Below are 17500 nucleotides of genomic sequence, written 5' to 3' on the forward strand. Positions count from 1 at the left end.
CGGGCAGCAACGACGTCACAGTGTCGAGTTAGAAAAGACTAAAATGAGACCATTTAAAACATTTTGATGTTGAGTAGGCACATACAATATAATAATATAGTCTTTTGTTAATCATTATCATCATTGAATTTAGAATTTTATAAAGAGAAAGAAAGATAGAAAAAAGTATATATCACCCTCTCGTACAATGACTTATATTGCAAAGCTCCTCGAGGCCATGATTTTTAATTAATTTTTTTTTTATCTTTTAAAATCCTATAGCAAACACGTATCAATTTAGCCACATACCAATATGGCTGCCTGAAGTTGCTGTGAACATGTGTATGGCAGATATGTTTATCAAATAGAAGAGTTGCAACGGCAGTTTGGAGTTGTTCTTGTGTAAAATTCTTTTCATAAAACAATATGCGGTTTATCAAGATACTTATATCATTGATGTAGTCCAGTAGTAGACTATTCTGCTTGCGACCTGTACGTCAAATCCGCTACGGTGGCGCAAATTTGAGTTCTTGGAAAAGGCTATTTATTCATGTTTTCTCGTAATAATCAGTTGTCTCTGTTTAAAAAATCTATATAGGGTAGTCCAGAAGTCTGGAACCAATAACAAATCGTATTTGTTCTGAAACTAATGATGATATCATTATGAAATTTGTTTCAGTCAGGGGCGTGGCTATATTGGTTGATTTGGTGCCTGGCACCGCATCCATCTTTTAAAAATTGGATTACAGCATTTAAAAATAATAATAATAATAATAAAACTTGAGAAATGGTATAAACTAAACCGCCTCTTATTTATTTGAGTAATTTTTTTTCTTTCCTTTGTATTTACAAATATAGCATGATTTAAGTCATTTTCTTATGCTTTTGGCACCACCTTATACTGTAAGCACGTTACGCCACTGGTTTCAGTTAATAAAGAAATCATTTATGGTTTGTTTTTGGTTTTGGTTTTGTTTTGCTTTGTTTTGTTTTGTTTTTGTTGGTTTGTTTGTTTTTGTTGTTGTTGCCACATTTATTGGTGGCAGTTGAATGAGAATTTTCAAAAACACTTGGAGAGAGAACTTGAGCGAGTCATTAAAGTACCGATCACACAAAATGATGGACACATTGAAATCTATTTTTCGAGTTTTGGTTTGCGCTAAACAAAACTTGAATTATTTCTCTTTATTTTTGCTAACATCCTGTGCTTAGCTGTGCTGTCTGTTTCTTCGAAAACTATTTTCTTATTGATTCCAAACCTCTGGGACACCCTGCCCTGTATATCTCGTCCACTACCCTGGTGTTGATGTTATCTAGGGACCCACTGTGAAGACATTTCATAATTGGCAACTCTGGCAGTCGATAAAGCTCATTACAAAACAAAATAATACTCAAATAAACAAATGAGAAACAAATCAAAAGACATTTTTTTTAACCAGGCGATGTTGAATCATTGACGGATTTAAACAGACATGTCGCCAACAAGATGACACTAAACGTAATAGTTTTTTAAAGAAATCAAAGTCACTGATTCAATATTTTTAATTAACGCCCTTTAAATCAATTTGTTTTTTTCAAGTCGGCTTACTTTTCAATGCGGTTTCATACAAAAACAGTAATGATAACTACGTACATCAAGGTTTTCGTATATGTACAGGATGTGCCACGATCAGACCGATTGACCAGTTTAATGCCATAATCCGGAAAGACACGTATCAAAAAACTTGGCCAGAAAACTCGTCCTTCAAATATCGATCGATTTAAATGACGCTCATCTTGGCAAAAACTCTCAAACCTGGGACCTCGCCGACTTCTATCCGAAGTTAGGGAATCTACGTACAAGGGTTGCGGGGACTTATTTCGGCTCGAAACGGGGGCACCGTCCATTATGAGCTTGAGATGGGTATCCCCATTCCCTCTCTTAAGCCAGTTCTTTGTAATCGTCTCTCGCCGAATAGCGGGGTGGGGGAGGGGAGGGTGGATTGCTGCCATTATCGGGCCCCAATGTCTAGGCGTTGTTGCTGTCAGCGTTCCTGACATTATGTGCATCGACTTTCAAAGTTTAACATCTACATTCTCAACGTTCCTGCTTCTACCCCACACTGGAGCGCAATACTCCGCGGCGGAATAGCATAGTGCCAAGGCGGACATCCTCAGGAGCGTTTGATGTTGCCATTGTAAAGCGCTTTGAGCACGTTTAGTGGATTTTGTGCATCATTTGAAATAAATCGAGAGACAAAAAATGAAAGTTTCGGATGCAAATTATCTTAAGCAAGAGTTAAGAAAATAATGCGACTCAATACCCACGGCGCGTGTAAGCCTCTTGTGCGGCTATGTTGTCTTGTGGTATGACACTCGCTTTCGGATCGGAAGGTCCTGGGTTCGACCCTGGCTCGGTGCATAGTTGAGTCCTTGGAAAAGGCTCTTAACTCACATTCTCTCACCGTACTCAGGTGTAAAATGAGTACGTGGTCGTTAACAGCGTAGTCTCTATCGGGGAAAAATTCTATTATCACCTAACAGGCGTCATGTCTCGTTCTACATGTTACTTGTTGCTGTTGGTCAAGCGCATTGAGCACGTTTAGTGGATATTGCGCTATATAAAAAGCTCAAGTTCAAAACCTTTAGAATTCAAATACCTTTGATTTTAATTCATTTCGTGAAATGCCTCTGTGGAAGCGTTTTTATTTCTTTGTGTATGTATATGTGTGTGTGTGTGTGCATGTGTGTGTATGTGTGCGTTGGGGGGGGGGGTATGTTTGTGTGTGTGTGTAATTCATCTCAAGTTGCATCGTTTTCATAGTACACAGCCATCGACATCTATAACAAAAGATTATTTATGATGCTATGTATTCCCGGACCACTGAATTCACACTGGGTACATATTATTTTGGGAAGAATAATAACTTTATTGTTGTCAAATTATATAGCCATAGAAAATGCAATGAGTTTTTAATTGTTTTGAACCTAACAATACACAAATGAGATTCTCTGAGATTCAAACTCTGTGACAATGAGGCATAACAAGCTGACTTGTTTTTGTGCCATCGCTATTATCAAGAACTGCGCCCGTTTTCTGGCAAAACCCTTTTTATCATTTTGGCCAGGAATTTTTCTCTCCTTGTATCGATCGATTGACCACTTAACTGCCATACTCCATAAAGATGCGTCTTTAAAATTTTGGTCAGAAAACTTGTCCTTCAAATATCGATCGATTTAAAAGACCCTCATCTTGGCAAAAACGTTTCAAACCCTGGGACTTCACGAGTGAGATTTGAGAGTTTTTGCCAAGATGAGGGTCTTTTGAGGTTTAGAGTTTTCTGGCCAAATTTATAAATTCGCGTCTTTCTGAAGTACGGCAATTAAATGGTTAAAATGACCTCCAACTTTTCAAAAATATTAAAACACTAGACTTCAGAGACATTTCTAACAATAGCACTTTAAGTAGACTCACTTCTATGAATAGCCGACAAACAGGGGATTAATTTATTTGAGCAATATATGAAGTAAACATTATAAGGCCAAAATAGAAAGGTGATTGATCAGTGTAAGGCAGATATGTATTGTTGAACGCTAGCAAAAACACTTTTTTTAAACTTTGGCCAGAAATTATTTATTTCAAATATTGAAGGATGAAGATAAGTCAAAACTTGTTTTAAAAGTCATTAAACCTGAGATTTCTTAGAATTGGTATTGCAAGACCATAACGTCTCGGGTTTCAAACATTTTGATAGAGAAATAATAGATGTTATGCATAAAAATGCGTAAAATACTCCCAACATCCACCATCCAGTTATGACGTAACAATACATACACACACAAACACAAACACAAACACACACACACACAAAACTATGTGTAACCTTAATAATTATAGTCTGATTGCTATTATAAATCTAGTGAGACCTTCATTAAAATTGTTGTCTAAAAACAATGAAAATAGAGCTGAGTGACGTCCATGTCATTCCTTCAATAGAAGTTTTGTATTTTTTAAATCTAGCTAAAAATAAAACAAAAAGCCTTTTGCAACGCGTTTTTCACAGCGTATTATCCTTAAAATAAACAATGACAGACAAATGTTTGTCTGATCTCTCCCCCATGTATGTACAAACTGGTACAGAAAACGTGCACTGGATGACACGAGCGTCAATGAGTTTTAAATTGCTGATTAGAATCTTTCGCTATAATTATTTCGTTACATTGAAGACATACGTCTTTCAAATCTATCAATGCGTTGCTGAGACTAAACGTTAAATTAGCTCGACTCTTCCCCCGTATTAAATAAATTGTTTTCATTATTTTGATGCTGACAACACTTTAGTTACAACCAAAGATTTCACATATACAAAATGGCGAACATGTCATTGGTGATGAGAATTGGAATGAGACCTAAGTTGCGCATGACTGGGGGGAAGCTTATTGCCTCTTGTAAACTGACATGACACAAGACTTATCGTTTCATTTTGGTCAGAAAAAAAAACCAAAGTTTAATTCGTGTCGATAGATTAAGACTTCATAGAGATGTCAGTTTTTAAAGAGTCAGAAAAACCGATTAACGTTGAGATTTATTATTTTTCTGACACCCCTCCCCCCCCCCCCCCCCCCCCAGCAGTGATTGGGTAACTAGGTCTGTTTGATCTGGCGGAAAGTAGTTTGCAATAGACTAGTGTCCTATCCAAATGGTAGGAAGCAATTGAAATTGTCCGTTTTCACTTTAGAAAACGGGATAAACTCCGGCTCCATGGGTTTTATGCAGAACTGCCTACTTGAAAATCTGAAAACTCGACATTTTTGGATATCAAATTGTAGTCACTAGAGTTACTTTAAAAATCAGCAATTTTTTTCCCTCAAGAGGATTAAATAACACTTTCAAATTATGTAGTCTGGAAATAACTTTCATTTTCAATAAGTTTGAATGACTTTGAGATTCTTATGAGGTTCTGAAATTGGAGACAACATTTAGTAATTCTACGAAATTTTCGTACTAGTCTCCATATGGTTCTGAAGGTCTATATTTTAATCGATTGATATATTTGGAAGCAAATTTTAACATTTTCTGTCCAAAATGTGATAAACGTTATCCCAACGTACGGTAGTTAATGTTTGCCTCCAGATTGTACATCAATATGAGTTTTATTTTTAAGTAGTTATAGAAAACGCGTCGATTTAAATTCTATATCTAAAGATAAAAAAATAAAATAAAATACAATTGAACTTTTATATAGCGCAATATCCACTTAACGTGCTCAAAGCGCTTTACAAGGGGTCCCTGGTCAACAGCAACATTTAACATGTAGGACGAGACATGACACCTGTTAGGCGATATTACAATTTTTCGGACAAAGACAACGCTGTTAACGGCCAGGTACTCATTTTACACCTGAGTACGGTGAGAGAATGTGAGTAAAGAATCTTTTCCAAGGACTCAACTATGCGTCGAGCGCGAGGCTCGAACCCAGGACCTTCCGATCCGAAAGCGAGTGTCATACCACTAGACCACATAGCCGCACATATGATCTGTTTTAAATCCAAATCCTCTCTTTTGGTCATTGGCATTCAATATATTAATTTTTCAAAAAAACTAGCGTTAACGCTCCCGAGAAAGATTGATTAAACATCAAAGCCTCGCTGCCACCAAGATCTAGTCATCAAGTAAACAATGGGACTTTTAATTCTATATTACATAACACATCTGAGAAAGGAAGAAGTTATAAAATGACAAACATATTACAACGATAAAAAAGAAACTCCGTTTTGATTTTGATGCAGTAGCACAAATAAAACTTATCATTTTTATCGTAATATCTATAACACAGGTCACTTAATAGCTAATGATTCAAGAAGACATAAATACAGGACTTGAACAATATTCACCTATTGCCATGGGCATTGAAATTGTTTGGCAGCCATCTTCAATTATTACTACTCAACTAAAGGCATTGAATTAAGTTCGTAGATAGATTTTCATATTACCTAATAATTACACAAGCTTTTTGAGATGCAGGACTTCTTTTTTATTTTATGCACGTGCTACTCCCAGGAATGTAAAAAAAAAGATATAATAATAATAAATTTAAAAATTGACAAATTTCAGGGCAATATAATTCAAAATATATAAACATTGCAAAATATATAAAAGCTTGTTTCTCTTTTTTTTTTGGTAAATGCATTGTCTATAATTTCTCTTCATTTCAAGGCTCTATTTAAGAAATAAAACTGCAAGAGGAGTTATCTGTCAAAATAAAACAATTTTAACAATTCAGGTAAAGCCGAAATAAGAAATTAAATCCTGCTTTCGTGGTTTCTATCAATATGGAAATTTTCAAACATTGTTGTATGAATACATATTTTGATAAGCATTTGACACCTTCGTTCAGAGCTAAGTCTTAGCTTTCCAATGATGTATGACGAATGTGCTGATTTCATGGAACTATTGTTACGTAGGGTGTAAATCAATTTTGATATTGGAAGCTGATTTAGATGAGCTTGAGATCGACCCACAGTTGGATATGCCGTAAATCAAGCAATTTTGACATTTCTAAAAACATTTATATTGGTATAAAATGAGAGTTTGATATTTGATTTTACCTGTACTGATTGGAAATTCTATGCAAATGCATTGTTCATATTGGCAATTGCCTAAAAATAAACCTTTGAACTTTGATTAAAAATTGCGGTATGTCCCCATTGTAAAACAAGATAAGATTCTTTCCTAAATGAAAGACGGTAAAAAGGGATAGAGTATACTTTAGGGGGAAATAAATGAAAGAATGTAATGGGCATTGAAATAATTTGGCAGCCATCTTCAATTATTACTTCTCAACTAAGGGTATTGACTGAAAGATTCGATGGAATTACAACAGAAATGTCAAATATGCTAGATTCCATTAATTTAGAAGAAAAAAAACCTGATAAACATTTTTAACGACGTGTACAAAATAGTGGTTCACATTCCTGATGAACTTGCAAAATCCATTTATATAACACTGCCCTAAAAGAAACAAAGGCATCGGAGTGCATTGATAGTCGTCGCATCATCACCTTGATGCCTCACATAACAGATTGGCTTGGAACCCCTTCTAAAGTGATTCGAACTCATAAGTGGACAATCCTCTAGTTATTTTGTTTCCTTTTTATTTTTGTTTTTTTGTTGTTTTTTTTGTTGTTTTTTTTTTTTTGTTTGTTTGTTTTTTTTTTTTATTTTCTTTTGTTTCTTTTGTTTTTGTTTGTTGTGTTGTTTGTTTTTTTTTTTTTTGTTGTTGTTGTTGTTTTGTTTTTTATTTATTTTGTTTGTTTTTTTAAAAATGTTTTTGGTTTTTTTTTTTTGGAAGGGAATTGTTTGTTTTATTTTGTTTTGGTTTGTTTATGTTTTATTTTTGTTTTCTGTTTTTGTTTTTTTGCCATTTTTTTGTTTTGTTTTGTTTTGTTTTTTGTTTGTTTTTAAAATCATTTTTTGTTTTTTGGGGGGGGTTTTGTTGTTGTTCTGCTTTGGGGTTTGTTTTGTTTTTGTTTTGTTTTTTTGTTTTTTCATTATTCTATTTGTTTGTTTGTTTTTGTTTTTGTTTTTGTTTTGTTTTTTTTGTTTGTTTTTTTGTTTTTTTTTTGTTTTTTATTGTTTTTGTTTGTTTTTTTATTAAAGCCCCTTGTGTTATTAAAACTGGTTCAAGAAGTTCGTAGTTTTCCTCAGCTCTTGATTGAATCCATAGAACGTTGCCTCGCGTTCGGTAAGGTGAGGCCAGGTAATTTATCTTGGTTGATCATAACTTACAAAAATTCATGTTTAGGATTACGAATTCATAAAAAAATTGGATTAAGATTGGATTTTAATCCACCACTTCAAAGGGGACAAGGAAATGTTCGAATACTTTAAGACTTGATCCACCGGTTTTATTACAGAGGAGAGAACGTTGTGAGGGTCTGAATCAGTCATAAATCATGGGTTGAAGACTCCGATAAAGAGCCGGAGCTATGGCTTGAAACCATAAATTTGTAAGGGCTCGAGGACGGATTCCAGATTATCACCTATAGCCGTATCGCACACGTTGGGAGTCGCCTATAAATCCCTCATTGATACCCGGATTGCTAGAAAGATTTTGCTTTAAATTGCCAAATAACGTTCAGGAAATGCCGAATCTTGTCAAGATAAATCCAGCAATTTGGCTCAAGATTTTGTTTATTTACATGAAAAAGAAGAATATTGTTGTCATTTTATTAAAAATGATATTGCCTTCATAAATAGATCAAAGATGTGGAATTAAAAGCAATGTTCTTCTCTTCTCTCTTACAGAAAAGTGTATGCATTTAGTTGTGATATATTGCAAAGACAACACATTGCTTATTTTAAGAACAAAAAAAAGCAAACAAAAAACTTGTCAAAGCACCAAATCGATTCTTAGATTTTAGCTTTGAAAAGATCAAAGTGGCAATCCTTGTTGATGGTAAGCGAAAGAATATTTTGATTGAGGAGAGATTCATCCTATGGCCGATGGATTAAACTAGTCACTGCGCATGTCTTATATTTATCTGATTGTCCAATCAAACCGTGCTAATACATTTATGGCGGGATTTTGGTGTGTCGCTGTGTCGGTTCTTCGCGTCAATTTAAATCTTGCCTAGATCAGACCTTTGTTGTGATTTATGATTGATTTACAATGATTTGTTAGAATAAGAACTGGTTCTACTCTTGAAACTTCGACTAGAGGAGAATTGAATAAATGAATTGATAAACATTATAGGAAGCGTCTCACGTCCAGTCGGAATGATTACACAACTTCTTAAAAAAACAGTTGGCAGTCAACAGTGTGTACTTTTTTCCGATTTCGAAAAAAAAAATACTATGAAATACGAGAATTCAAAATCAGCATGATACTATTCCCAAACGTTTAACTCTTACAATATTCGTGCCTTCTTTAGCCTGGTATTGATTCACACCTGAGTTGAATGTGGTTGCGAATGTGAAATGTCATAACCAAGAAGGCAACCGTGGCGCGAGAGTGTTACGACCGTTGTCGCTCATCCGGTCAGCAACGAAGCTAAAAAATTACAAACTATGCCGCGTGTTCTAAAATGCCACAAAACTACATATAAATACATTTTTAATGGAATATTAACTAGATTGATTACACACATGAGCACTGGTCTAAATCTTGCGTTACTTTGAGGTGGTGGTGGTGGGGGGGGGGGGGGGGATAGAGAGAGAGAGAGAGAGAGAGAGAGAGAGAGAGAGAGAGAGAGAGAGAGAGAGAACTATCAAATAACAATAAATATAAAAATGTAATTTTATATATCGAAGTATAATATATTGTACCCCTTTATCATCCAAATATGATTTAATAGCACCTTTATGCTAAAAATGGATTTTAAAAGCCAGACATACCCTTTTTTTAAATCTAGAGAAGCTCATCTAGCCCCCACCCTCCTTCTATACACATACACACACAAACACACACGCGCGCGCACGCACAAGAAGACGCTTAAAACCGATAGTGTACCAAAAGTTTGACCGAAGTGCATTAATATCTGCGGCTATGTGGTCTAGTATGACACTCGCTTTCGGATCGGAAGGTCCTGGGTTCGAGCCTCCCTCGGCGCATAGTTTAGTCCATGGAAATGACCCTTTAGTCACATTCTCTCACCATACTCAAGTAAATAATGAGTACCTGGCCGTTACCAGCGTTGTCCTTGTCCGAAAAAAAAAGTGTGCTCTATCGCCTGACAGGCGTCATGTCTCGTTCTACATGTTAAGTGTTACTGTGGCTATGGATCCCTTGTAAAGCGCTTTGATCATGTTTCGTGGATATCGCGTTTTATAAAAGCTCTTTTTTTTTAATAGTCGAAGCCGATAATGGGCTTGATTTGACATTGTTGTACAAAAGTTTGCGTTGGTTTGAGAGTATTTTCCATTACAACAATGAGCCTATAACAATTAACATGTGGTTTGTTTCTTTTTTTAACTTGGCCAGCCATAGAAAAAAAAATTGACCTTTTATATAGCGCACATCCACTAAACGTGCTCAAAGCGCTTTACAAAGGATCCCTGCCACTCTGCCTCATTGTCTACTTGATCTTATCTGCTCGTAACCTTGAAGTGACCCCTGAACTCAGCCGCCAACCGGCTATTGGTACTGTATGAAATGGAAATATGGTTCAATTGGTCTGCTGGGAGAATAAATAAAATATTGTTAACCGTGGTAATTCTGCTATATACATTTTAATGTTCATATCTATCTTTTTAAGGAAAGGATTCGCTGTCAATCCCGAATGCAGTCCGGATTTTTTCAGACTTACCTGTCAGTGATTAGGATTTTGGGTCTTTTTGATCTGGCGGCAAGTGTTTCACGAAAGTCTAGTGTCGTTATCCAAAAGGTAGCAAGCAATTAGTAATGTCTATTTAACGCTAGAGAAACCGGACTAATTCCCAACTCAAATATGCTGTATGGTTCTGAGTACAGCTATAACTTTGATGAAATGGACTGTTCGAGAAACTCTTGTGATAAGCGAAATGTCCTGAGAGCAAAGCTTTCAACTTTTTCAACCATATCAATCAAAACAAAAATCCTTTGATCAATGTGCCATTTCACACATAAACATTTTTATTCCTTTTGGTTTTGTTTGTTAATTTCTTTATCAACCGAGAACATATACAAAGTTATGTGTGTTTTTAACAGATAACAATTGACTTTATTATTATTTCTCCAGCTAGTTGCACGTCAATTGATTTGCTTTGATCATCAGGCGAGTGTTTGAAGGAAAAGCAGGAAATTATCCATTCCTGTTTATCGTTCCATCAAAACTCATCCGTCTGCAACGCCAAGCTGTTGGTTCAGGGGTCAACTTCAAGGTTACGAGAAGATAAGATCAAGTAGACAATGTCACAGAGTGGCAGAAGACTTTACTTCTCCCATCAAACGTACCTGGTCACCTTATAGGACTAGTGGCTTGATTTTTTTTTTCGAATGAAATTAAAATAGTTGTCAGATTGATTTATTCGTACATTTAAGTTGTTGGTTACAGAAAATCCTAACATAGTATTTGATTGGTTCCATTAATAAATGTCAACAATGCTGTTTTTATTTTTTTACATGACTTCATGGAACCAAAAAAGCTTATTATTGCATTATGGTGGGAATCAGTTTTAAAATCTGGCTCATTTAAGTCGACAATCACTTCATCTTTCATCTTCCACGAATCTATTGGTTTACTTTTGTATTCGTCACCCAGAGTCGTAATCAATTATGACAATATTTTTGACAGCTGTGAACCTCACGACATAAACACGCCTTCCTGTAGTTTACAAAAACAAAAGTTTTGAATATTTACATGCGTAATATCCATTAAATTTGTTAACTCACTCAACCCTAACACCGACGATACCAGTAGTTTACCCGGGTTACTTTTACCCCATGCCTATTTATTACATTTTTCTGAGACAAATTATAGGCGTAGTATCAAATATTATGTTTTTAGTTCTTACATGTTAATGGTAGTTAAATAAAACTATGTACATGCTAATTTTTAATACATTATTTTCAATTTTGAAAAGTAGCAAAAATCTCTAGGATTGAGTGAGTTAATAGTGTTATAAGAATTCGAAGACATCTACAATACTTAATAATATATTTTAAAATGATGAAATGTGACATTTCTTTCAGATTCTAACATAATTACGTTTCGACCGAAACAACGTAGTTAATAGCCAATACTCATTGTACATCTAAGTGTGCGGATAAAATTTGAGTCAATTTCTTTTTCAATGGCTTAATTCTGCGCTGCCCACAGTGAAAGACGAACTTGCGATCACATTGTCATTTAATTTACTTATGGTAACGTGGGGTCTGTAGCAGAGGCTGGTGATCACGGCTCTCCACCACCAATCCATCTTGTCCTCTATTCGTCTATGTGTTTGTGTTTTTAAGGGTTTTACGGCGCTTGCAACACATTAAGGTCATATCAGCGACAGTAAAAAGGAAGAAAATGGGATAGTAAAAAGTTCTAGAATTACAATTAAAGCAACCAAGAGAAAGTAAGACAAAGGGGAACTGGGAACAAATAGGGATCAGATGTAGATTCCAAGAGCACACCACCAATGTACTTAGTTTGAGATCACCTATAAGTCTCATCCGGACACAAGCAGAAAATCCAACAAATAGGAATCCACTCACATGCCTACATTATACATTCAAAATAACAAATATAATAATACATAACAGAGAGATGATTTACAAGGAAAAAAATATCATCTCCAAAAAAAATAACTATGCATTTGACTGTTTCCCTCCCAGCTAGGACTCCGGCCAGGGCCAAGACAAAACCAAGTAATCTCATTCCAAGACAAAGACAGAAAGCATATTGGGAAACAGACATAGGGGGATAGAAGACACAGTATGTACCGCCCTGTCCACTATGGGAGGTCAGGAACCCCACCCAGCTATTCGTCTATGAACGTTGACGATTATTTCATTTCTCTCTTCGGATATTGATCGATTAAAACGGCCTTCATGTGTGTGTGTGTGTGTTTGTATGTGTGTGTGTATGTGTGTGTGTGTGTAATTGTGTGTGTATGTGTGTACGTGTGTGTGTGTATGTGTGTACGTGTTTGTGTGTGTATGTGTGTGTGTATGTGTGTGTATGTGTGTACGTGTGTGTGTCTATGTATTTAATTTCAATATATCTGTTTTTTTATTATAAATTTCAATTTTATTGAAAGTATCTTTTAAAAGTGAAATTCTTATTTTTACTTTCGTTCTTCTACAACCGCAATCCGAGAGTCATACCACGAAATAAAACAGCCACACAAAACAATATGAAATAGAGAGGCAGATGTGAAATGGAAGGGAAATGGGCGATAAACCGTGCAGGGACATTTTACCATTCTCTCTTTAACTTTAAAACCAAGTCCATAAGAACTATAAAATTAAACAGCGTTTCAAGTTACATGACTTGTTCTTACTGTGTTTTGTAAAAGGCAGCCGAGGCTGAGAAATCTGTTGACCTAGCCACTGAAAATATTCAAATCCTGGAGAGCAGAGATACATCGAATATCTTTCTTCGCTAACCTGCTCTCTCTCTCTCTCTCTCTCTCTCTCTCTCTCTCTCTCTCTCTCTCTCTCTCTCTCTCTCTCTCTCTCTCTCTCTTTCTTTCTTCCTTTCTTTCTCTCTCTCTCTCTCTCACACACACACACACACCTCTCTCTCTCTCTCTCTCTCTCTCTCTCTCTCTCTCTCTCTTATATATATATATATATATATATATGTGTGTGATGTTGTTTGGTTATATATAATATATATATATATAATATATATATATATATATATATACTATCTATATATATATCTATCTATCTAATTTTTACTCTCTACTCTATCTTCTCCTCATTTTTTCTCTCCTCTCTCTCTCCTTTCTCTCTCTCTTCCTCTCTCTCTCTCTCTCTCTCTCTCTCTCTCTCATCTCTCTCCCTCCATTTCTCTATTTCTCTCTCTCTCTCTTCTCTCTCATTCTCTCTCTTCTCTCTTTCTCTCTTCTCTTCTCTCTCTCTCCTCTCTCTCTCTTCTATCTCTCCTCTTCTCTCTATTATTCTCTCTCTCTCTTCTCTCTCCTCTTCTCTCTCTTCTTCTCTTCTCTCTCTCTCTTCTCTCTCTCTCTCTCTCTCTCCTCATTTCTATCTGTCCTATCTCTCATCTCTTCTCTCTTCTTCTCTTTTACTCTCTCTTCTCTCTCCTTCTAATTTTCATCTTCATCTCTCTCTCTCTTCTCTCGTCATCTCTCTTCTCTTTTACTGCTCTCCTACTCTCTCGTCTCTCTCTTCTTACTGCTCTCTCTCCTCATTCTATCGTACCAATAACTGAATATATCGGTCATCTCCAACGGACGATAAGACTATTGTAATGGTGCAGATACTTTTAATGGAGATTACAAGATTATATATTTTCGTGGCGAACACGAAGTCCTGGACCGGCCGTGGGAAAAACGGCGGAGAAACAGACTTGATCAAGGTCATCGAAAAAATAAAGACAGAAAAGCCTGAACCGTGTCCCAAGGAAAAAAAACTTTTGGGTTGCAATGAGAAGAGAAAAAATAAAGACACAAAAACAAAACAAAGAAAGAAAATAAACAAATCGAATCTTAAAATAATAAATAAACACCAATACAATCAAAAACAAAAAAGCACTAGAATGTTTTCTCATTTCAGAGAAATCATAATTAATTAACGATATTTTGTACTCGCACGCGCATGTGTGCATGTGTGTGTGAGAGAGAGAGAGAGAGAGAGAGAGAGAGAGAGAGAGAGAGAGAGAGAGAGAGAGAGAGAGAGAGAGAGAGAGAACGTGTGTGTGTGTGTGTGTGTGTGTGTGTGTCTGTGTGTTTGTGTGTCAACTTTACTCATCCGAAATGCTGAATTGAATGATAAGAACAGAGCCATGTACTTGTCTCACACATGAGTATGATGAGAAAATGCGAGTAAAGAGACTTTTCCACGTACAACATTGTACTAACTACATCGGGACTCGAACTCGGAACCCACAGGTCAAAGCGAAATGACATACCATCCGACCACCAATGGGACAATAACAACCAAACAAGAAAAGGAAGAAAGAAAAAAGTAGGAAGGGCAACTCTCGTCATTCTCAAGGGCAATAATTCAATTTGCTATTTACTTTATGGCAAGCAGACGACATCGCAGTGTCCAATAATAATCGAACGGCCCCTATGACCCATTGGTGATGCAAGGCAGTGTCACCCTATTTCCATTAGGCCGTATCCCTATTGTGCCGCACAATAACAAAACACTTTTTTTTCATTTTGGCCAGAATGAAATATTGCATTATTTATTGTTAGATTATAATGGCCCTCAACTTGTCAAAAAGACCAAACTTGAGATCACCTTTGAATTCCCTTAAGACGATTTGGCAATACGGAGCTATTTTGATTTATCGTTATGTGAATTAAAATCGTTCTGGCCAAAAGGAAGAAGACCTTTTGTCACAGTGAGGCTGTTCACTGCCATTACCTATTCCGACTTTACCGAGTGTTATCATAGACGGTAGCTTGTTGAGGGTCACTTTGACATGCAGACGGAATAATTAAGAATAAACTCCCTTGACCGCTGTCCATCTTAAAGTAGGTCTGTAGGTCTTTGGGACAATGTATAAAAAAAAAAGAAGAAAAAAAAAAGAAAAAAAAAAAAAAAAGAATAGAAAAGAAAAATGAAACGGTACTTTGATCCTCCTAAGAAGGGGTTTGGTTTTATTCTAACCAAACATGATTCGCCGTTTTCATAATTTTCACAAGCAGGGCATTAAACGCAAGTTTTGCTCCTAAGATAATAATAATAATAATAATAATAATAATAATAATAATAATAATAATAATAATAATAATAATAATAATAATAATAATAATAATAAATAATAATAATAATAAATGGCATTTGTGTAGCGCCTTATCCCTATTTCAACATGCTTAAGATGCGACCTAAGACTCCACTCACTTTTCTGAAATAAATGTGGTCTGTTCCGAAAGTAGAATATCTTTAAAATTTTAGTCGAGCACAAAGAGATAGCTTTCAAATGTAAATCAAATAATGTTTATAGAAGAAAAACACTGCATAATTCTGTATAAGCCACCCCCCCCCCCCCCCACCCCATTTTTTTCTCCCTCCAATTTACTGATGCATGCGCTGCAAGACGTGTGGATCACATGACACCTCATCCATTATTTTATGTCCGTTTAATGTGTTCATCCTCACGGTGTTCAATAGTGCCGACAGTTTAATTCGAGTTAAAGTTTAATGTGTATTTAATGTTGTTTTCTATCTTTTTTTCAACACGTATCAAATATCACGGTAAGACACATTCAGCATGATAACAGTCATAAAACCTATGCAAATCCATTAGAATTTCTATAAAAGTTTTTATCACTTAATGTTCTCTACGTTTTTTTTTTATCATCGTCAACAATATCCAACCAGAATGAGCATTTGTTGAATTATTATTTTTTATTATCGGGAGATTATTACTTATTGACTGGGTTTTTTTTTTCTTTCGCTCGGTTCGTAAAAATTATCTTTAGTTTGTTTTCTTTTTTCTTCTCCTTTCCTTTTAATTTTCGTTTTCGTATACAAATCACAAACTTTACATAACAACTTCACACACAAGGAGATTTAAACGTTTGGTTTTGGTGTTTAAGAATGCAGAAAAGCTCTATTATAATGCATCTTGGTTCTTGGCAAAGTTTTCAGTATAACAAATAAGAGTTGTGAATTTGATGCAGTTATCACTCGTTAAATCGACTCAAGGTGAGATTAGTGATATTGGGTAGCGGTTTAACGTGATTTTATTGTACTGGCTGTATGACAGAGCCATCTTAATATCAGAATGGCTGTATGATTTGGAGACCTGTGTCAAGAAATGAAACAATCTAAGATAAAATAGGAAATATCTGCGGTTCAATTCCCATCGTGAAAGGGTTGAATTATTGATAGTTTTGTTTTTTTTGTTGTTTTTTTTTTGTGTGTTTATTTTTTTGCTTGTCTGTTTTGTTGTTTGCTTGTTGTGTTTTGTTTTGTTTTGTATTTGTTTTGTTTTTTTGTTTTTTTTTGGGGGGGGGGTAGTTTTGTTTTGTTTTTGTATTTTGTTTATTGTTTTTTGTTGTGGTTTGTTTTTTTGTTTTTTTTTTTTTTTTTTGGGGGGGGGGGGGTGTTTTGGTTTTTGATGCGTTTTTTTTTTTTTTTTTTTTTTTTTTGTGGTTTTGCCTAGATTATTTTCTTGTATTTTCCCATTTGATAAATAATCTGACTTGTGTAAAGTTTTAGGCTCATAACGAGACCTAAATTAGGTCTGGAGGTTCGTGAATACGACTAGTCTAGGCACACATGATTCCCGTCCTATCTCAAATAGAAGTTAAATTCTATGGTACTCACCCTACTAGCGCCTTACAGTACAGGTTGCAATCTCTCATCCTATGTGATGAATGTAAAAAATGCAGGCTATGAATACCAAGCTAAACGTCTACAAAAGTATCCAGTATATTTAGACAACATGTGATCCCGGTAGTTTTGTCCAACAATACGCTCGTTATATCGTGAATTGTCTTTCTTCAATTTCGGCAAAGTAAAACAACCCCCCCCCCCCCCCCAAAAAAAAAAAACCCAAAAAACCCCCAAAGAATTAAGTCAAACAAAAATGAAATCCCTGAAAGCATTTTTACCACAATAAGAGACATTTACAAAGAGGATATTGTTACTCCAGCGTTTTTTTACACTGCATTTAAACAGTATAGTTGGTAGTTTGTGTTTAGTTTGCAAGAGGCGCGTAATCAGAGACAGATACAATAATTGTTGGTTTGTTTTGGGGGGTTTTACGGCGCTTGCGACACATTTAGGTCATAATATCAGCGCCAGTAAAACGGAAGAAAATGGGATGGTAAAAAAAGGTCTAGAATTACAATGTACGCTCCAAAGAAAAATTAAGACAAAGGGGAATTGGTTCAAATAATGAACAGATGTGGATTCAAAGACCATAT

This window comes from Berghia stephanieae, chromosome 1 (assembly GCF_034508935.2).
Source record: "Berghia stephanieae isolate SIO BIC M18660-M18661 chromosome 1, UCSD_Bste_1.3, whole genome shotgun sequence".
Taxonomy (NCBI): Eukaryota; Metazoa; Mollusca; class Gastropoda; order Nudibranchia; family Aeolidiidae; genus Berghia; species Berghia stephanieae.